The sequence below is a fragment of the Urocitellus parryii genome, chromosome 4 (genome assembly GCF_045843805.1).
Source record: "Urocitellus parryii isolate mUroPar1 chromosome 4, mUroPar1.hap1, whole genome shotgun sequence".
NCBI lineage: Eukaryota > Metazoa > Chordata > Mammalia > Rodentia > Sciuridae > Urocitellus > Urocitellus parryii.
In genome coordinates, this window is record NC_135534.1 from 169,786,903 (window position 1) to 169,810,757 (window position 23,855).

Consider the following 23,855-nt stretch of genomic DNA (forward strand, 5'->3'; position numbering starts at 1 on the left):
CGAGTACTGAAAGTGCATGAGCAAGGTGCCAGCAGGGCTGGTTTCCAGGGAGGTCTCTCTTGGCTTGCAAAGTGTTGCTTTTTCCCTCATGGCTTTTCCTCTGCGTTCATGCATTCTTGATGTGTCTCTTCATCTTTTTATAAGGACACCAGTTTTATAGGGCCCCATTAACCTTATGGTCTCTTTAAAGGCTTCATCTCTAATATAGTCACACTAGAAGAATAGTGTTTTGATACATGGATTTAGTGTGGGGGGACATATTTAGTCGATAATATTAGACCATCTGCCTCCCCACACCCCAAATTTATGTTCTTCTGGCATGAAAAATATATTTATCCTAATAGGATAAAAGGAATTATTTTAAAATAGGTAGAAAGGAGAAAAAAAATAGGGAAAGGAGATTATAACTTTAATCTGAAAGCATTGTGCTAAAAGTCCCTCATACCTTTTGTCCTCAAGACCAGGTCTCTTTCCCAGACCTGTCATTCCCATATTTCAAGCCTACAAGTCCTCACTCACAATGTTAAAGTGTCATGACCATAGGTGAATAGAAATTCACTCACTTCTGAAAATTGCCCTGTGCACTGTTAACTTAGCATTAATACTTGTATTTTAAAACATATTAAGCAATGAGAGCTATGAAACCTATGTACACAGAGTACATTCCAAATATCATCTACTCCTCAGATAACGGAGAAGACATAAACTACCAGAACATGAGAAACTGTCTTGTGATCATCAGATTGATGTCGTCCCCACACACCTTCCCATGCCTACTCCTCACCAAATTTCTTTTAAAGGAAGAGGTAGAAAATTCCAGAAGCATGTCCCAATGTTGAGGTGGCCCACATTATCCCTTGAATGGGTTCCTGATTTCCTAAACAAATCCCTTGCCTCAATATCTGATGCATACTGGAATTATTAACCATCAGCAATCTCTCTTCCTTAGTTGAGGTCCCCCTCTCTGGAACCTCCTCAGACCACCTCTGGTGATAACCCCATATCAAGAGTCCTCAATCTCTTAACCCATCTCAGTATCCACTCTAGTTCAAGTCTCATCTAAATATCACCCAAGTTAGAGAGGGTAAGCATTGAGGTATAATTCATTCAGAGGCAAAATTTCCTCTCTAGCTATGAACCTACAAAATCAGATCAGATATCTACTTGAGAAATACAATGGCAGGAAGAATAGAATGGATATTATTGAGGATGAATGTTATTGTTCCAAAAGGGAGAAATTGAATTAAAAAAAGAAAAGGGATGACAGATCCCAAGCAAGTCTAAAACCTAGCAAGGCAACTTCTGTTAGATCTTAAGGCCAAGAGAATAATCCTCTTTGGCTTGATACTCTGCAACACAACTACTAGGCTCATTTTTGCATTGGCCCCTTCCTCTCACCATGAGTGGCAGTCCTGCTCCTGAACCATGGGATAAGGGGTGACTATGCTCTCTGGAATCAAGGAGATACCCTACCCTCTGAAATGCAGAGATAGCTGTGATCCCAGATCTAAGAGCTCTGGGCCTATGATGGCAGTGGCAGACCTGCTGATCTCCAAATCTCTGTTGGTATCATTTCTCCATTTTCTGAAAGGATAAGGCTTATAGTCCAATAGCTCTATTTTTCCATCCTGTAAAACTCCCGAAGTCTGAAAGCCTTTCTTCATTTTGTGTCATCTCTGTCCCCTTTAAGTCCAAATTGGCAGAATTTGGGCAGCTATAATCAATTTTTATTCTTGACATATGACTAATTTCATGGGCAGTCTCTTTCCAGAGCAACTGTCTAGCCACACCATTGGTTTTCTCTCCAGAACATACTTGCTCATTTATTGTAATATGGACAGGATGAAAAGTTTCCAAATCTTTAAGTTCTAATTCAATTTGCTTAAACATTCCCTCTTTAATTCAGCTCTCTCCTTTTGCCTTTTATGATAGGAGCATTATATTCCATACATTATCCTTCTATTAAACATTTCCATGACTTTGCCCATTGTGCTTTCCTAGAATATGTAATGATAGAAATATGGGATCTCAAACAGAAAATAACCACGAAGTAGGGTGTTCAATAGCAGGAAACCATGCTGTGTGATATTTACTTAAGGACAATTTATAGTAACAACAAACTTTGCTCTTTTAGGTTACCTTTTTGCAATTATTTCCACCAATTCTATGATAAACAGCTTTATCCCTCCTTTGGTGCCTGAATTCACAGGTAGGCTATATTTCCCAGTCTCCGTTTCATTTCTGTCAGGTGAGTTCTAGCCAAGAGAATGTGAGTGGAAATGGGGCATTAACTTCTGAGGCTGGCCCACAAAAATACCTCATACTTCATTCCTTTTTCCCTTTTACCAGCTTAGTGAAACTAAAAAAAAAAAAAAAGTAATCTTGAAAACTGTATTTTTATTCTAAATGTTTAAAACTTAATGATTTTAACTGATAAATTGTATCATGAAAACTCTACCTATTTATGAGGTACTAAGTGATGTTTCAACAAATGTACACATTGTACAATGTTTAATCCAGGGTAATCATACCTGCTCCTCAAATACTTAGCATATTTTATGACGAAAACATTGTAAATCATTATCTAAAGCCATCTTTTGTGCACCTGCAGCACACCAGAACTTCTTGCTTTTATGTAACTATAAGGTAGTACCCACTGATCAACATTTCCCCACCCCTCCCTATCTTTTCAAATCATTTGGAAAATGGCAAGCCATGCAGAGGAAGGAGCCCAGCTCCATAAGTCTCCACCTGAATGAAAATTGTTCAAATACAAGGTACTCTCATCATTTTTTTTTACTTTAAATGACAATGAACTAAAATTCTATTGTGCTTGAGCTATTATATATCTTTAGTTTTATTTGTTGCAAAAGCTACTATTATGTTAACTAACACAGTTATATTCCTTTGGTTCCATCCCTGCATTCAATAAGACTGTAGTGGCTAATGAAATCATAAAACAGGCACTAAAACTTTGTGTGTATCTATGCGGAACAAACAGGAATGGGAAGGTAGGTTGGTGAGAATCTGACTAGAGGCTCCCATAATGATGAAGGATTGCTGACAGAACTTCCATTACTGCAGATTGCCCCTCGATAAAAGGCAGCTTTCAGGGAACTTGTGCTCCTGCTGTTTGCAAAACTTACTTTGAATATACAATGCCAATTATTGGGACTGAACATGTCAAGATTTTGACATGTGTCCAGAGAGTTATGCAATTAATTTTATTTATGCACTTTCTGCTTTAAATGCCCCTGAAAAAAAAGAAAATTGACTAATGCATCTTAAAAGGAACACTTATATTTACCTCTTCATACCAAATCACAACAACTCTTCCATATTACCGAAAAGAAAAGAATCCAGCTGAAAGAATCTAAGTTGATCTAGTGAAGGACTTGAGTATAGGATACAAAATTCTCTTGCAAGTTTTCTAAACAGTCACTAGCTGCCAAAAGCAGACAAAAAAAGACAAAAAAAAAAAAAAGAAAGCTTAGAGTCTGTGGCCAGTGCCAGAGAAAACTGAGAGACCTGACACTTCTTCTGAATGCTAGAATATCAGGGTACTTATTAGCATCAAGATACATAGATTTAATTATATTCCAATCACCATGTTAGTGGCTTTTTCTCCAAGTTCAAAAGAAACAAACTACTCCCTATTTCCTTATCAACCTCTGTGACATACAACTTGGAGTAACATATGATGACAATCAAGTGCTGCTAGGCACTGATATGCTGATAATACTGTGAAACTAAATTATCTAGTATTGTACAATAAGCTCCTTTTGCAACTAGACAGATATTTATACCCATGATAGTACTATTTCTCTCATGATTTTAACAAAGATCTAAAAATCTTGTCATTTTATTTTCCATATTAAAATAAATCCTTTGTTCACTGATTTGATGTCAAAACTACTATATGCAACACATTATTATTTTTTTACATAAACAAAATCAATACCCTATTTATTATATTAATTTATTCAACAAAAATGGAAGCAGAGTCATCTACAAAATAAGACAATGACTTGAAGTGATATTTATCTTCAAAAGATTGACACTAATGTTTGAGTTATCCAAATGATAAATATGAAAAATCTACATGAGTGAATCTCAAATGTAGGAAGCTGGAGAATGATAGACACCTAGGTACTCCATCATTTCCACTATGCACTTCTCCACCTCCCTCAGCAACTCCCTAGAGAAAAAAAAATTTACACCTAGGAGAAGGTCTTCTAATGTATTTTCCTTTGAAACACATATGCATCTTTCAAAGTTGAGGAGCAAAAATGCATTTTGCATGTTTGTATAATTCTAAAACATGTAATCTCTGGTTTATTATATACTTTATACGTGCTTTATATATATCTGGGCTATAGATATTTGAATCTTCCATCTTACAATAGGTAGTCTGAAGAAAGTAGACAAAGAAAAATCTTGATCAAATGACCAATAGAAAATAGGTAAAGACAGTAAATTTGCAGTAAATTTGCCACTTGAAAGAATAAGGTGTAATCTCTCCTCCCCCACCTTTTTTTTTTTTTTTCCTTCTGGGACTGTCTCTATGGAAGCTACACTTTATTCTTGACCCTTCCTTTTTTTTACGTAGCCTGGAGGCTTTTATTCCTTCCCTCATCTCAGGATGAGATGAGGAAGTAACAAGAATGAGAAGTATCCTTTTGCCTTATAAAGTGAAAGAAGAGCTACTGTGAAAGAAGAGGTATTAAAATAGAAGTGAAAACAGTAAATGGAATCTATTTGGAACACTTTTAGAAGAAAGTATATGTGAAAGCTGCAGACTGATAAATTCTTTCTTTGGAAAAAAATCTGAATTTACAAATCATCTCCACCACCAAGTTACAGTTTCAACTATAACTGAAAAGCCACTGCTAAAAAGCAAACGGAGTATAGGGACAGAGGAGGCATGATTTGTAAATTGCATTCAGTTAAAGCAATCTACAAGAACCGAAGAGCCCTGCAGCTAGAGTGGCTGATTGCAAGGGCTATGGCATCAGAAGTACCTCTGTGTGAATCCTTGTCCCTTCTCTGCCGCCAACTAGCTAGGCAATCTGGAAAAATTATTTTAGTTGTCTGAGTCTGTCTCTTTTCAGATTCAAGTGAAATAGAATATCTAGGGACTGTCTCCTGGTCTATACCATCCCCTCACTTCAGCAAAATGGAATGATTTCATTCCATTTTGTGAAGTTTTCTACCTAAAAGATGGCATTTATTTATTTATTTATTTATTTATTTTGCTTTCATTTTTGAACTTATTTGCCTTCCCTATTAAAGAATAAACAAATAGAAGAGGGCTTCTGTTGATGTTGTCCTCCACATTGCCTAAATTAATAGGGGGCACAAAAGAAATATGAAGTACATCTTTGCTGAGCTCATGACTAAAATGTGGTCAGTAGACTTACCTCAGAGGTTTGGAGAAATTGTGTAAAATATTGTACATTAAATATTTAGTTGAAGGTGACCATCAAAACAGTGAAAGAGAAAATGATAAAATATTTACTGCCTTATAGTGAGCCATCGGCTATGCAATATGTAAAGACAATATCAGTTTGCACACTGCTTATCAGAGAAGCGCAAAATGAAATATGTACTATGAAATAAAGTGAAATAAAGTGAAGAAGAAATAAAATGTACTATGAAATAAAGTGAAGAAGAAATCTGAGGTGAGGACCCAGAGTGTCAAGATATACAAAGATCTGAGGCTAGAACCCAGAGTGCCTGTCATGTGGAAGGGGGCGTCTTCTGTGGCAGAACTGCTACTAAAGAGTAACTAAGGACCAGGTCATGGGAATAAGAGAACACTGCAACCATAAGAGACCAGTCTGTGGCTATTATAGAATTTAATAAGTATTCAAAATTTTTGCTCAAATAAAAATCCAAGAAGTATAGAAAAGTATAAAAATGATAAGCTTAGGTGAAGAAATGGATGAAAGGTAGGGGATAGCGAAGAAATTCTTGTAGGTTGCACAGATTTGTATGTTGTTATCTTACCAGCCTAAGTTTAAGACATCTGATAAATGTAATGTGTACATAAATTTTATTTATCTAGCCTGATATGGTTTTTAAAGTATGCTTAGAATGGCTTCAAGCAAGACAACAGCTCTGAAGTACATCTCAGACTTTATTATTCCTCTTGCCTCTTTATTTGCCTTCTTCACACTGAATGCATGAAAGATAAATGCATTAGGAAGATGAATTCAAAAAAATGTGAAATTTATGTATTGCTTTGGAAAGGGATGGACAGAGAACAGAACTTTGTATGCATCAGTGGAAAAGTTGGTTGGGAGACTAGTATAGAGAGTGATATGGACAAGATGAGAAAGTTCATGGTCTGTGCACAAAATATCTATGCAATCACCAGGCTGTTCTTTGCTGTAGGATCCAGTGCTTCTTGTCAAGCTAAGATTGACTTCCTAAGGAAGGTACAGTGTGGGAAGCAATCCTGGATAACATACACATGGAAGAACACATGAATTCATGAGGATATACATTCTGCCATGTAATTAATTGAACACACACCAATGGACGAAAAAGTGAAGCTTAATTATCTGTCATATAAAATTCAGCACAGCTGCATTCCAATAATATTTTTCTCTATATATTAAGACAGGAAGACAGTCTCTTTCTATGTGGTTGTTCTACCACCTTTAGACAGCTGTCCTGGCCTGCATGACACAAGACACATCCAGACACCTCATGCTGCATCCATTTTCCAAGTCAGTCAAAGAAAAAGAAGCAACAGCATATATATACAGTCTTCAAGAATGCAACCTGGGAGTGGCATATGCAATTTCAGTTAAAATCCCATTAGCTAGAACTTAGATGCAAAGTCAAACCTAGATGTAAAGAAGACTGGAGTGTGTGTGTGTGTGTGTGTGTGTGTGTATGTGTAGCTGCTGTTGATGATGACATTTGTTTGATTGTTTTGTTTGGTTTTGCTTTGTTTTGTTTTGGTTTTGGTTTGGTTTTTCAAGGAGTTTATATGAGCACCTACTGAGCTGGGCTTAATCTGTGATAATCGATTTACTTGAGAGATGACATTCAAAACCTCAAGAGAACGGGTAAAATAAACAAACACATTAAGGAAAAACAATAAGAAGGTGCAAAAAGATACCTGAGACATTTATTTTCCAGAAAATTTCTTTCTGAGTTGTTTTGTGAAGCAGTTAAATAAGCCTACTCTACTGATGCTTCAAAAAGTCTAACTCGGCAGGTGATGGTGAATTAAGTGTTCAGGAGCTTAAACAAAACAAATGCAGGCTGATTGTTTCCATATGTGTGTATGCTGCTGGCTGCCACGAAATAAAACCTTTCATGATTAGAAAATTAAATTATCTCAGGATTAGGAAGCAGCTGTACCAGTTGCACACTGTCTTGGTGCCAAGATTGAACCTTGGCCCATTATTTTCTAATTTCATAACTTGATGAGCCAATAACTTCTACAATTCTATTTTTTTGGGTGGGGGTGAGTATTGGGGATGAACTCAGGGGAACTTGACCACTGAGCCATATCCCCAGCCCTGTTTTGTATCTTATTTAGAGACAGAGTTTCACTCAGTTGCTTAGCACCTCACTTTTGCTGAGGCTGGCTTTGAACTCGTGATCCTCCTTTCTCAGCCTGCCAAGCCTGTGGGATTACAGGAGTGTGCGATGGTGCTTGGCTCTAGATCTATTTTTGTTAATGTGTAGAATGGGGATACAAAATATTGAGGAGGACTAAAATGAAGGTTTGGTAAATTAATATACATGAAGTAGGTCTTCCTAAACATTAGCCATGTCAGAAACCCTGTTGTTATTAATTAGGCCACAATTTTAAAAGTTTATTTATCTTCCCTATCAATATATACCTTTTTTTTCCAGAGAATAAAATAATTTGCAAAATTATTCTACTACCAAGCAAATGTAGAAAATTATTATTATTTTTCTTATGATATAAATGATCATATTTTAAATGCACATCCTTAGAACCCAACCTGTCTTACTGAAGCAGACACTGAGAACTATAGCCTGTGTCTTGTATTTTTAAAAAGCTTTACAGGTGATTTTTAACTACTTCACATTTCACTTCAAAGCTTGGGAACTGTTGGCCTAGGGATGTAAATATGAAATGGTTCATGATGAGGGCTTGTTATCATGCGGGCGTTATGAACAAACCTAAGTAAGATAGTATCTGTGTCCTTGACCTGATGATAGGGGCATAAAATGCTAAGTATTTGCCTGCTTAGGTACCTCTTCATGCCTCTCTTCCTCAACTTCATGAGTCACATCCAACTTCTGAGCAAAAATTTTCCTTATCTTAAAGATTCCAAGAAGTTCTTGTTGGACATCTGGGCATTCGTATATTATCAAATTATTAGCAGATCTAGATATATAGCTACCATTTAAGATCATCAGCAATGTTTCAATACACACACACACACACACACACACACATACATATTGCTTCAGTGAATCAAACCGTGTAATATGATGTATTAAGAACTATGTAATGTTATGAACGACCAATAAAAAAAAAAAGAAAAAAAAAAAGATCGAATGGATGGATGAATAAACGAGTTTTTCACCATGAAAAAAAAAAAAAAAAAAAGAATGGCCTTGCTTCCTTCCACATAGTGCTCTGGGGGAAGCCATTCTCTATTAATATTGGAAATTGTAGCCTAATATTTTTATGACATTCTGTAAGTTTATAGGCTTTTACTCATTAAAAAGTGAAAACACATTGGAACCTAGGGATAATTAAAGGATCCTCCTCTGAAATTCACATTGAGCATTTACTATTTTTTAACCTCATTTCAAAGCATATAAGTAAAAATTTATCTCCTTCCACAGAAATGATGCTGATTGTTGCCAACTTAGAAGTAAGACTCTACAAGCACCACTGCCCCCAAGAGTATGCTTCACAAACTTCCAAGGGGCTCCCTGTTGAATAACCTTAGCAAATCTGACTCAGAGGGACAGAGTGACATTTAGATTGATCTAAAATTGTTCAAGTAGGATAGGTAGATCAACTAAATCCCTTGGTACTACTGAATCCCAAGATCAAGAGTCTATGTTCTATTTACAAACTAATGTCAATAAAGTGTACAGAAGTCTAAAAGTTTCAATCACCAAGCTATAATTGCCCCCCAAAAAATGTCTTTTGCATAAATAAAATGTATTTGAGCCTAATATTATACAATGTTGAATGAAAACTAGCTTTCAGATACACTTTGTTTTTTTTGGCAGAGTTACTGGGGATTGAACACAGGGGCGCATAACCACTAAGCCACATCCCCAGCCCATTTTATTTTTCAGACAGGATCTCAATAAGTTACCTAGGGCTTTGCTAAATTGCTGAGGCTGGATTTGAATTTGTGATCCTCCTGCTTCGGCCTCCCGAGTCACTGGGATTACAGGCATATGCCACCACACCTCGCGATATATTTCTTATTAATCACAAATCTTCATGGATATAGCAACAACCAAACAATGTATTTTATTTTAATCACTTTTATACATTAATATCATTGATATGGCTTCTCTTTGTTAAATATATACTGTGTGTCAGGTGGAATAGCAAGTGCTTTGCATATATTATCTCATATTTCAATAGAGTCTTGAAACAACCTCATGATACAAACTACAGGAAAGAGAAATGAGATTTTTTTTAAGTTACTTACTCAAGGTTGTATACCAGATAACCATATATAGGGGTTCATACTTATTGCACTAAATCTTGTCATCAGACATGACAAGTTATTTGTATAGAGGAAGCCAATAGATTTTCACTTAATGGCAAATAAAAAGTAAAATATTCCGTTACTGTTCAATTTCTGTGAAATACCATAATATTTGTAATGACTTACAGAAATCTTTTTCTCTTCAAGAGTAGTGAAATACAAACAAAATCCTTTCACCATGATTTCATATATGAGAGAAGGCAACTATGGCCTCTTTTCAAAATGACTGTTCAAAACTTGAGGGTCTTCTCCTCAACCTAAGTTAAATTTTTGGTTCCTCACCTATCACAAATGCTAGAGGCAATATGTTAGCAGAAAAGGCACAGTTTAGATAAGTCACTCTCACACCATTAACTAGCTACTGTATCTTGGGCAAGCTGTTAGTTTCCCTGAATTTTCTGTCTTTATATCTGTACCATGTAGATCACAATACCTACCTCAGGGCTACTGTGAAAACATGGACTAACATAAATAACATACATACACATAGTAGGAAATTAACCACAAATTTGAGTTGCCTGTGGTGCCCTATACCAATTCAGAAGCTAGACAATAATCATTGCAAAATAATAAAGAAGTATTTTTTTAATATCAGGATTATATCATATGTTACAAATCTTTATTAGTTTTTGCATTATCTGTTCATGACAAAAAAACCATCACATATTTATACATCTTCTCTTTCCATCTTTTTTTTCCTTCTTTCTTTCTACCCCCCGCCCCGAACTTTGCACATATACACACACATGCACACACAAAACACACACCTCACTGTATTTCTTGTCACTGATTTCAAGGCCCAACATATTAAAAATCACATTTTCTTACCACAACATGAAGCAATTTCAACATGGATTCTCCACCTTCATTTGAGACACTTCACATTATAGGGATTCTACATCTTGAAAACATCTTCAGTGAATTTCCTAAAGGAAATGAAACAAAAACGCTTGGAAATATGTGATAAAAAAAAACTTAATTTCTCCAACAGTTCCTGTATCAAGTTCTTCATGTAATTTTCCATCTGGCTCTATTGGCTCTGATTCTTAAAAAAAAATTACATAGGTATTTCTAGTCTGCAAGTATATAATCCAGTCCGATATACCCATCACTGATGACACTATCATTTGTATGTTCAGATAATAAATTTCATCATAGTTGTTTTGTGAATCAATATGCAATCTTAAATATATATTAGAAAATAATAATTAAAGTAACAACCTATCACATCAAATTGAGTATTCTCAGTAAATTTGCTTCTGAATAAATAAATTAAATATCAGCTGTACAAATAGATGATAAGAGGAAGTATGAGAACCACCAAGTTATAGTTAGAATGTTAAAGAAAAATAATTTGAATATATAGACTTTTTTCACTGTAAGAGTCTTGTGGATACCTTATAAAAATGAATAAATAAAATATGGCTTTAGGACACATTTAGTCATATTAAATTTTCATCTTAATTATTATGAGAAAAAAAATATATATATATAGCTATGGCAATTTTTCAAATTGAAACTTCATTCATAAACTTGTTAGAAATTTGGCTCTGATGCAAATATTGAGAAAATTCAATGGTTGTTATTCTTAGATATCTCTCTTTCCCCCTCTCTCTCTTTTTCTCTCTCCCTCACAAACACAAGCACACTTACACATACACACACAGCTTACAAGTCAAATTTTTTGAAAGAAATTACATTACAATCATATAAGAAGCAATGAAATCATACTTATTCATCACCCTAGGTCTATACCCTTTAATAGCTATTTTAGTTTCATTACAATAGAATCTTCTATAAAATAATTGAATAAAACCCCATTATGCAAATCACAGCAATGGAAACACTGAACACCTGATTGTATGAAACATTTCAAGCTTAAGGAGGCATGACATAGTGATCAATTTTAAATTAGTCACTTTGGAACAAATTCTGTTGCTTGGCTCTCCTGGTGGCTTTCTGGATTTCTCTTTCTGAAAGAAACAGTAATTATAAATATACTAGATGGCACACACATTGTCTCTTTCAAAAGTTAGTTATAAAAAAAGAGGCTACTGATTCCATCAGATAATACTGACATCTCAAGTCTTTTTGATAGATTCATTGTAGGTACAGTCTTTTTTAATAAAGAAGGTTGTTATTATTTCCCTCTCAATATAGGCCAGGCCAGGTAGAAATTTAAAATTATTATCTCTTAAAAATTTTTTATGTTTTAAAATTATTATCTTTTAACTCCCATCCCATGCTTCTATATCCTACTTTGAGATTTTGGTGCTGAGACTCTGCACACCACACACCACACATTTCCTTTGCCAGCTAACTTCCTCTTAGGTTTTGCAATAGGATGCACTGGAGAGAGGCTAAGGGGAATAAGGAGCTTAGTTAGTCCTTTCTGTCTGCAAATGTCACTTGGCCTTAGCAATCACCTTTCACACTGTTAGCAGCAGTCTACCTACAGATTTTTTGAGTCCTTCTAGAGCCAATCATTCTGCCATTTCAGAGCTTGCTGAGACCTCTCCTGTGAGCTCCTGTGGCACCATCATGGGCAGCATAACACCATCTCCCAGAAATAGGGATCTGGAATTCTAGATAGGGAGGAGGAGTGGGTGGGAAAGGAAAGGGGCAGGGGATTAGCAAGGATGGTAGAATGTGTTGGACATCATTATCCAAAATACATGTATGAAGACTCGAATTCAGTGTCAACATACTTTATATACAGAGATGAAAAATTGTGCTGTATACATGTAATAAGAATTGTAATGCAAAAAAAAAAAAAAAACAAAGTACACATATAAAGACCTGAATTGGCGTGAACATACTTTATATACAAAGATATGAAAAATTGTGCTCTATATGTCTTATAAGAATTGTAGTGCCTCCCACTGTTGTGTATTTAAAAACATAAAATCAATAATAAAAAGAAAACTAAAGGAAAAAAAAAAGAAATAGGGATCTCTTAGCTCCAAGTATCCCAGTTCTTTATGTCATTTAAACTCTAAAGTTGTTTGAGAGATGATTTCCTCATATCTTAAACATAGCATTGTCTTATGGCTTGTCTAGCCAATAGAATATAACATAATGAAACTTCTGGGCCTAGAATTTAAGAAGTCTTTCATTCTTCTGTTCCTGTCCTCTTGGATCTCTTGAATTACCAAAAGAAGAACCACCCCAGAGTTTCAGATAAGTATGGTGCACCTGGCAGGTAGTGCCTACTGCCAGACATAGACATGACCATATCATACCACCCAGACCTAGATGGGCTGCAACACGACTGCAGTTGCATGAGGACCCAGGAGAGACAAGCACAAATGCTGGTGACTTGAGCCCAGACCAAAGTGCACACCCACAGAACTGTAAGGAAATAAAATTTAATTCCCTAAGATTTAGGGCAGTTAGTTATGCAGTAATGAATTACTAATAACTAGTTCAAATTACTACTTCCACAGTATTCTTTTAAAGTATCAGATGTAGATAAAATATATTTGTAATGCCCAGGTGACCTTAAAACAAATAAATAAATCCAAGTAGGTATTGATTGTATAAAAAAACTTTCCCAGAATCAACATGGAACAAACAACAACTGGCAATAATAAATACTGTTGAGCAAGCTTACTGGACAAGAACTAGGAACTGGGGTACCTAGGTTTGGTATGAGATTACTGATTCAAAGTAAAGGTGTGATTTAATTGAATATGCATCATTAATACTCTAATTCCTTCTGGGAACTTGAACTAAGATAGTTAGGCATAAAGATATAGGAAACTATATTAAGTCAGTTCTCAAACAGTTTTGAGTCAATGTCCAATTGCACTTTTTAAATGATGAAGGCCCTGAAAAGTATTAATTTATGTAAGTTATATTAATTTATTTTTACTGCTTTGGGAATGAAAATTGAGAAACTTTTAAATTATTGTCATTGTCAGTTATTTACTTAAAAATAATTAATTTAAATACATTATAAATTCATGGTGTAGAACACCATGGCATATTTTTTTAAAAAATACTTTCCCAACCAAAAAATATTAGTGAGGAACATTGAATTGTTCCACATTTTTTTGGTGAATTCTCCTAAAGTCTACCTAGCTAAAGGCAGCCAGATTCACTGAACATAAACTTATGTGATATTTTTGGTGGAAACACATGAAGAAAATGCAGAGTTATGAAGATTTTTATTTAGAAAAGTGAGAGAGGTTTCCAAAGTCATTTAAGTTACCATGGATATTTTTCTTTAATAGTAGAGTAACATTCCAAGTAATTGTTTCTAAGGAGGTGAGTTGCAATGTAAAATCTGAAATGACAACATATTATATTTCAAACTGTTATATTAAACCCCACTGTCCTTGGTAAAGCATCTTTTACCCATGCGAACTTGGTCATCATGCATGGGTCACCGGGCAAATCCTGGCTCATTAAATTATGCACACCTTCAAATTATGAGATTGACAATACCAAAATAATTAATATTTGTTAAGACCATCATCAATATCATCCAAAAATCTGTAAGTATTAGGAAGTTGGTATGGTAGCATATAAAGAGTTTTTGAAATTTTAATTTTCACTTGAAAGCTCATATTCGATCAATGGCAACCAATACAAATACAAAATAATTGCTTTCCTTGAAATGACTAAGTCAGTCTAACTTTCAGAAATCTGTTTCAAGTGCCCAAGTTTCCATAACTTTTATTTGAATATCATCACACTTTTAAGTCACAAAGGTATTAAGTCACAATGAAAGTGGTTGGTTCAGTTTTTCACACAAATAATCACAAGTGTGCTTTTGCTCAAAACAGCATCCTACTTCAGTTTGCAGTGAAAGTGCTTTATTCAGACTGCAGAGTTCATTACACAGAATACTAAGAAGATTTATTCAGAGGAAAATTATAAAAAATAATCCATATTACTTCATTAAGAAGACTGCTAAGTAAACTAATTTTTTAGTTTGTTTATTTCACATAAACAATGGTGAAAAATATAATGATTACTACCAATAGTTTGTTATTACCAATTTGAACTGAGTTAAGGATCCAACAGTTTTATTTACCATTGCTTTTGGGTCATCTGGGTAATTGTCAATATAGAGAAAAAGCAAATAATATCTTACTTTTACTCTGAAAATAGTTTTGCCTGGCACACCCTCTAAAGGCAAATGGACCTAAAGAACTTCCATTGTCCAAGGGCTAGAATTTTGAAAACCATTCTCAAATAATGATCAGCATTATTTATTTCATTATTAATGAAGGGTTTTGAGTGTTTCTATTTTTAGAATATATAGCCTTATTTTACGCCAGATTCAGGTACCCAGTTCCATGCTCAGTGATATAACTATGGTGAATTACAGTGGGTTTAGGCTAACATTAAAATAACTAGAGCTTAGACAAGGGCAACAGGCTTGCTCCTCTGAGAACCTTGAAGATCACTGCTGTTAACACAATTGTGTATGCCATGTCACGCCTGCAACTCTTATGATTCTTGTTCAACTTAATGTCAGGAACTGTAATCAGTTGAGGGGATAGAGGAGAAAGGGAGTGTTGGGAAGAGAGAGACTGAACAAGACACAGGCTCACAACACACAGAGTGACAGACCAAAGAAACAGGGATCAGGAGACAAACACTCAGAAGGAAGGAGGAAAGTGCAGAAATAGGAGACATTAAGATTGAGAAACAGAGTCAGAGGCAAAATGAGAAAGAGAGAGGCAAAGAGAAAGTCACAGGAAGGGAGAGAAATACAAGAGAGAAAGAGAGAGGTACAAAAAAATAACAGTCACAGAGGAGACAGAAAATGAAACTATATTATAGCATCATATTTCCAAAAAGAAAAAAAAAAAAAAACAAGGGAAATATCTTCATTTGGGTTTTCAATCAATCACTGTTACCTAGAAGAATTTCTTTTCTCTGCTTTAAGAGGTTGGTTTACTCTGTCTGTGTACATGATCTCCTGAGTATACCCTGCTCTGTGTATAGTATGAAGAGTTTTGCACTTCCCTTCTGCCATGATCTGAAAGCCACAATGACTGCTGATGGGGGTAGTAAGGGATATTGTGCAGTGGAAGAAGAAGGCAGCATGGACATCTGCAGAAGGAAAGGGTCTGGGTCTGTGAGAGTGGGATCTGGCACCATGCATCTGCCAGGTTTTCATGCATGCCCAGCTGGATGTTAGATGCATTATCAATGCTTCTATTTTGTCCCTTATACACACAAGTTGCTAAGGCCTGCAGAACTCAACATATAATTTTCCTTCTAACCACAAAGTTAATAACTTCCTATGAGTGAGATGAATGGAGCAATATCTCCTCCTAATCTAAACTGCAACTGATCCTCTCTACCCTATATTAGGGTTGTCTAGATTCTTAAACAGAGAAATTTTAAAGATCCACTTTGCATTTAAATACAAAAATACAAACATCAAATTTCTAAATCTTCGCACAATCACCATGAAATATTAGGAAAATCTGTTCCATTCATTGTGAGTGAACAATTAAAAAGGCAACATGGAAAAATAATGAAATGACTCCATGTCCTTATCAGTATGTCACTCTTAGTGCTCACATCAAATGAGATGAACATGTGTGGAGCGATAAATATGACTAGTTTTCAAATCAGTCCATGGCGTGAAAATGGAAATTCTGGGCTGCTATTCACCATTATGGGAACAAAAGGCAACTTGGCAAGAGGCACCTCTGGGAACAGCACAAGCTCCACGAGACTGTATGTAACACTCGGCAGAGCAGTAGAAACAAGAGCTGTAAGAAGGACAGGACCGCCAGTGCCAGGTGTTCCAGTGCCAACAGGAGATCAGCTGCTTGTGTGCTCTTGCTAATTCAGGTGAGTTTTTAAAAATTTAAAACTGAACCCTGATTTTTTTATTAGGGTGATAGGTTTTTGTATTGACAATGGCACTGTTCCTGTATCTGTAAAGTTAAATGATACAACGATACTAGTATTTCCCAAACCATTCCATAAACATAGTAAAGATTCTGAGAAGCCCACAATAAAAACGTGTGTTTAGCAAACTCTTGACCGTAGAATCGCCTCCTCTTTTTTTCACATGACTATCTCTTGTGACGATGACATTACTCTGAAGCATAAATTTGGGAAATGCTGAAAGTTCTCTCTAAAATTCTTTATGACTTTGGGCCTCTGTATGTTCAAGCAGAGCTGCTGTTTAATATAGTAGGGACAAGTAACAACACGGGAAATTGTCCCCTAAAATAGTTCCATCTGCCTACATAATCCAGGTGTTTGGACGAAGTATATTCAGGAGCCTAGGGGTTGAGGTACCATGGAGAATGGCCTATGATTTAGCCTCTGTGTATGCAGTAGACATTGTGTTAAAAGACTGTGCATGTAAAGCATGCCCTGGGAGGTACTATGTACCAGCACTTCATTTTTAGGTCAATGAGCATAAGGGAGAATTTCCTCTTGGAAAGATCAGGAAAGAAATAGAGGATGACAGGAATTTGCTACCTACTCCCCATGCACTACAATGCCAAGTTTCAAAGTACAAACTTATGCACATAAAAACTGGCAGAATTAGCAATCTTTATTTTGGAGGAGAACCAGAATGAAAATGCTGTGCCTGAAGTAAACATTAACACTTCGTTTTATGGATATTGTCCTCCTTTTAGCTCAGCATTCCCTAGATTCTCCTAAACTTTATGGTTCTTGTTTGACTATCATCTGTCTCTTACAGGTGAGGCTTCAAAATTCCAGGTGGCAGTAATAAAGTCCATACTTATAGATCTCCCAATCCCCAATCTGTAGAATATAAAATTGAATTTATAGAAGTACAAGCTTCCATTTTCAGGATGTGAAGCATTTCTTCATGTTTTTTGATGTCTGGACTCTTTATAGCACTTTATGTGACATATAGAAAAGGCTATTATAAAAGAGAAAATAAAATTCATAAAGATTTTAATATTCATTGCAAAATGAACTCACAGATTACTTTGTCCAAGAATTTCTACTTACCACTAAAATACATATGGTAACATTAATAAGCACATATTTATGTCCTTTGCAGCATACTAACTTGTTTACTTGTGGCACCTTAATGTCCACAATAAGCCTATTGGGTTGGTGCAATAAGTCATGTCCCCTTTATTAATGGAAAGATTAAAACTCAAAGTAGTTATAAAAACTTCCTCAAAGCCAGACTGCTTTTAAGTGGTAGATCCTATAATTAGATCTATGCGTGTCTGATTCCAAAGACAAAGTTCTTAATGACACTGCTCCACTGTTAATTGTTTTGATATAATGTAATCATTGTAGCTGTCTTTGTATATTTTATTTTATTACAACAAAATACCTGAGTCTGGGTAACTTAATAAGAAAGAGGTTTATATAATTGATAGCTCTGGAGGTTCTAGGGCATGGACCCGGTAACAGATTGATTGTGGTAAGAACCATCTGAAGTGTGATATCACAATGATGGTGGCACATGCAGGAATGAGATGACACATCTCAAGACAGAAAGATAAAGAGCAACAGCAACTCACTGGGATCTTACAAGAACTACATTAATCCCTTCTCAGTGTACCATTTCCAATGACCCAACAACTTCCCTTTGAGACCCACCCTTTATAGGACCCATCACACCACCACTGCCACACTGAGGACAAGCCACACATAACCCATAGAGGTAGCAAAAATATGACCATGCCTGAATACCTGTGTCATGGACTATATCAGAAACCTTTTAATTATCATCTAGATGAGCTCTACTTTGGATTTAGTTCTGAGAATAAAGCTATGTCTAAGTATTGTAATAGTATTGACCAATGCGTGAACATGCAACACAGGAAAATCTAAAGACACTACCTAATGGTGACCTTGCAAGAAAGAACAGAATTGCAATTATAAATAAAGCATCTATCCAGAAGATCCAGCAAGAAGACAGCAAATGAGCTCAGATAGTGAGAGCAAAGGGAGACATGACATTGGAAGTGTGTTTGAAGTGACAAGAAAGGGAGTACAGAAAGGTCCCCTGAGGTGTAAAAGAGAGGGATGTACATGTTTTTCATAGGATTTTTAGAGAATGAATACAGCCAGTGTAGTACGAAGAAAACATAAATGTCCAGTGATCTGATTGGATCCTCAGCCCTCCAGGAGCTTGAACTCACCTTATAGTAAACTGATATCCCTGTATTATATTATCTATTCCCTCATGTTGAGGCAGTATAAACTGCTGTGGGGTTCACTGCAAAAGAGAAGAGAATTAGAGAAAGAGACTCTCAGGTGATTGTCAATCTGACTGAGTGAGATTCTGACAGAGAATAGTTAGCCACACATCTATATCCAAGAAAGAAGATCCAACCAAGAGGATGCCAACAACCCAATGGCTCAGCTCATAATAACCAATAATGAGAGGATGAGTTCAGAACAAAAATCAAGCAAATGGAAAGGGAGGAGATGGTGCACAGGACAATGTTCAACCCAATCATTAAGAAACCTCCGTGGTGAAACTTGGTGGAACACAGAAAAGAGCCCTTTGAGTTTGTGGAGGCTGTTTTTTTTTTTTTAACCACCTTTATTGCTTTTGTAACTACTCATTTTCCTACTAATTCATGTTAATCAGCCCCTTGTGGAATCTCAACAAACTATCAACATTTGATGAGTTGGAAATAAGGTGGAATGAAACTAAAAAGTTATTTTTTATAGCAAAGGAAACAATCAAAAACGTGGAGACCCTACAGAATGGGAGAAAAATTTGTGCCACCTGCACCTTAGATAGAGCATGAATCTATAGGATATATAAAGAACTCAAAAAACTAAACACCAAAAATATAAATAACCCAATCAATAAGTGGGAAAAGGAACTGAACAGACACTTCACAGATGAAGAAATATCGTCAACAAATATATAAAAACATGTTCAACATCTCTAGCAATTAGATAAATGGAAATTAAAACTACACTGAGATTTCATATAACTCCAGTCAGAATGGCAATCATCAAGAATACAAGCAACAATAAATGTTGGTAAGAATGTGGGGGAAAAGGTACACTCATACACTACTGGTAGGAATGCAAATTGGTGCAATCACTCTGCAAAGCACTATGGACATTCCTCAGAAAACTTGGAATGGAATCACCATTTGACCCAGTTATCCCACTCTTCAGCATATACCCAAAAGACTTAAAATCAGCATGCTACAGTGACACAGCTACATCAATGTATATAGCAACTCAATTCACAATAGTTAGCTATGGAACTAACTTAGGTGCCTTTTGACAGATGAATGAATAAAGAAAATGTGGTATATATGCACAGTGGAATATTACTTAGCCATAAAAAAAGAATGAAATTATGGCATTTTCTGGCAAATGGAAGGAACTAGAGAATATCATGCTAAGTGAAATAAGCCAATCCCAAAAAACCAAATGCCAAATGTTTTCTCTAATAATGTGGATGCTAATTCACAATAAGGGAGGCAAGTAGGAAAAAACACAGTACTATGGATTAGACAAAGGGGAATGAAGGGAAGGGAGGAGAAATAGAAATAGGAAAGACAGTAGAATGAATTGGACATAAGTTTCCTATGTTCATATATGGATACACAACCAATGTAATTCTATATCATGTTACAACCAGAAGAATGGGAAGTTATACTCCAGACATGTATAATATGCCAAAATGCATCCTACTATCATGTATAACTAAGAAAAACAATTTTTTTTCCTGAGTTGATTTGTGACTTGCTGGGATGAAAATAAGGAGATGAGATCATGAGATTGGGGGAGACCATGGTACTGAAAGAGAAACAAAAGAAACAGTGCCCACATCATAAGGCATCAAGAATAAAACAAAGCTCCCTTTGGGAAATTATATCTTGTTTTACTAGACAACAACTAGGTAGATAGAAGAGCTAAAAAGAAAATGAAGTAAGGAAAAAAGACAGGTCAGACATTAGGTCTACATATATTAGAAAATCTCAAATACTATGAATAGTTGGGGGTAGAAATATAGGAATGATTCCTAGGTGGAAAATGCAGACAAAATAAAGATTAAAAAAATAGTTATCTGGACAACAGAACCAACAAGCAAAATGACTCAAAAAACAAGGAATTAAATTCTCTCATCATTCATATTCATATTATCTCCCCTCCACATCCCCCATCTCCCTCTTTTCCTGTCTCTCTGGTTTCCTCTCTTCCTTTCTCTGTCTCTGTTTCTCACACACACAAGCACACACACCCTGAACAGTGAACACTGAGATTCATACTTAGTTTACTAATCCAGTTCTAATTTTGAATCACAACCAACAGAATTTACAAATGGTTGCTGCATCATGGCAATTTATGAGACCTGGAAGAGAGTATAAATATCTTCTAGACATAGTGAAATATTAAAGACATTTTTGGATGATTGAGCTCAGACTTTCAGTACATACAACTCTAAAAGCTGCAATTATGTGATGGCAGTAACCGTGTGGGTAAATATAGTGTACATCACAAAGATAATAAAATAAATGTTCCTCCTGGGGTAGTTTGAATGCTAAATTTTGTGTTTCCAACCATTTCATTTTAAATCTTTAATGCAGGTATTAAGATTTCAGCATAAATGAACTAGATTTTTCACAGTACTGATACTCAAAAGTCACAAATATTCTTCTTAGAGCAAAAAGTACACAGAGGTTCTACTTCAGTGACTCTATCCTTGGTATGTGCAGGATTTGACAAAACCATATATAGCCTTAATTATAAAAGATAATGAAAAATTGAAATAGCCTATGTGTTTATCAAGAGAGGCTGTTTAAAATGAATGCTGGAAAGTTTATCCCCGAGATAATTACATTATCTGAAGTGTGAATATCTCCATGGTGTGTGTAGGAAGGGGTAGTAATAAAGAAAGAGACAGAATAATGTCTGACAGTATCTTAAAGGTTACCTGTGTTCACTTGTAAGTGGTAGGGAAAATGTGCAATTATCATTTAAAATATTTTAAAGTTATTTCATTTTATTTTTTACTGTGGGTATAAATTACCTTTATAAATGGGGAAAATCATTTCCAAAACCATAAGGCCGATCTAGCCTATAAGTAGGTTACAAGAAAATCACTTCTACATTTGATAGTCCAAAAAACCATTTTTATATAAAATAATGGTAGCTGAATTATTAGAACAGTCCCTATTTTTAGAAAACATTGAAGAAATAACTTAAACGAACTAATTTCCTTATTAATTCATTTATTCATCCATTCAACATACCTTTATTCAATACTCAGTACATGTTAATCATTACTAATCTCTTGTTAAAATGGATAATCTATTGTTAAGCAGCACATTGATCTTTAAGGAATAGCAAACACCACAAAATCAGAAAATAATGGAGAAAGATTATGTTCATTGAGATCTTTTGGCAATGAAGTATTTTCATATTGCCAATCATACAACCCCAATTATACACTGCCAGGTCTGGATTAATTTGAGTAGGTTTAATTCTGTAGACAGAAATGCAATGCAACAGCCAAATTATTCCCAGCAGAAGTCCAACCTGTGCAAGAAGGAACAAAGCAACAAAATGCACACAGGTTACTCTGCCCCTTCCTCATTGTCTCTTCCTTGTCTCTTCCTGGCAGAGGGTCAGGCTTTTTAGCTCCCAAGGGTCAAATAAGGACTCTGAGTCAAATCCCTGCCACTACCATAGTTTAGCAATTTGTATATTGTGATATATTTGAATCAGGATTTCATAGCCATGGAACTTTTATAAAGTAATCCATAAAAGATAGCCCATGACTGTATTTTGCATGTTTATTAACAAGAAGTAAATGGATCAAAAAAAAAAAAAAGTATCCATAGTCTTTCCTTTGGGCTCAGGGGAAGAAAAATAGAATATGTACTTAAACCACAATTTATAATGTTAGAAACTCCTCCAACCCCAGAGGAGCTATTTATCATCTCAGTGCTAAATGTAGCCCAGAAAGAGAAAATGAGCTGTCTGTAATGAAAAGTCTGAAAGTTGGGACTATAAACAACAGCATGCAGAGCTCTTTGCTGAATTTATACAGACTCTAACAGTCCTTCGAGGTGAAGAAATCAATGGCAGCGCAAAAAAATCATCCTCTGAACCTTGAGAGATACTTTGTTCTCTGAGCTTTGCTTTTCTATATAGTGTTCTTATTCCTGATCAAGTTCTCTCCCCAGGGAGCGCTAATAGGCTAACAGCTACAGAAGTCTGTTTTGTTCTATAAACCAGCAGGATCAAAAAGTGCTCTGTGGAAAATTTAATACTACTTCTGACTTCCTCCAAGAGGGCTGCTATCCCTCTACTGTAACTTTTGATGCCACTGCAGAGTCTCTTTTCCAAGTTCTTCAAAATACTTGACAAGCTTTAAGGAAAAAAATACAGTGCATTTTTAAAAGAAGAAGGTCATTTGGGTCCAGGGATTGAAGAGTGTAGATCCTACTAAACAAACACAGAAATAAGGATATGTTGTGAGCTATTTATATAATGAAATTTTCTAAAATTCCAGCTTCCTAAAAGTATTAGCCAATATGTACCAGGTGCTAGGTTCTATTCTGTAAACTTCTCCTGTGTTAAAATATTCAGTCCTTCAACAACCCTCAGAAGTTGGCACCCCCAATGATCACCATTTAATAAGGAGGAAAATAGAGCTTTAGATAACATTAGATGAAGGAACTTAACCAAAGCCAGACATAAAATAAAGGTCCAGGCTTCCCTCTTCTATATTTAGATGAGGAATTCATTATTTTGGAAACAGCTAAATTTCTTTGCCTTTACTGTTAAACTGTTCTTCTATATAAAAAATAAAAATAAATGATACCCAGCACAAATACCACTCAGGCCATTTACCTCTGTCTTTTTAATCATATGGCTCATATTATCCAATTTTAGTATATGCACACAAATTTTCAAATATCTTAGCTATAAAAAGGTTCAAGTATAGAGAAAAGTTAAAGAATTTTAAGAGTAAATGAATATCAATAACTATATTTTGTCATTAACATTATGGTAATTTTTGCTTGTTCTATACCTATCCACTTAATATATACAATTTTGAAACCTTCTTACTTTATTCCTAAATACACTTTAATTTCCAAGTAATTCACCATGGCTACTCATCAAGTCTTGCTAAGTCCCGACTTTATTCACTTGGAA